Raw genomic sequence first — 329 nt, 5'->3', positions numbered from 1 at the left:
CTAGGTGGGATTAGAATAAACAGCCTAAACAAGTAAACAGGAAGGCCAAAACTAAACTTTAGAGGTATCAATGAATAAGCCGAATGATTTATCCAGAATAATTTGGAATAGGTTTAATTTAGTGTACTGGGAGAACGTTACTAATATTGAGTCCAAATGGTGTGGTGGTTTTAAGTAAAAGTTCCCAGTGATTCTCTTTATCTTTGTCGCTCCAATTGGCATTATGGTCAATTGCAATCACTCTGAAATTTGAAATTGAATGACCAGCTAAATTGAAATGTTCGGCTACTGGTTGATCAAGCTTAGATGTTCTGATAGCTGATCTGTGT

Source organism: Anneissia japonica, unplaced genomic scaffold, assembly GCF_011630105.1.
Source record: "Anneissia japonica isolate Jap-2015-1 unplaced genomic scaffold, ASM1163010v1 scaffold40304_len9062_cov99, whole genome shotgun sequence".
In the NCBI taxonomy this organism is placed as follows: domain Eukaryota; kingdom Metazoa; phylum Echinodermata; class Crinoidea; order Comatulida; family Comatulidae; genus Anneissia; species Anneissia japonica.
Note: the sequence above shows the minus strand (reverse complement) of the source record.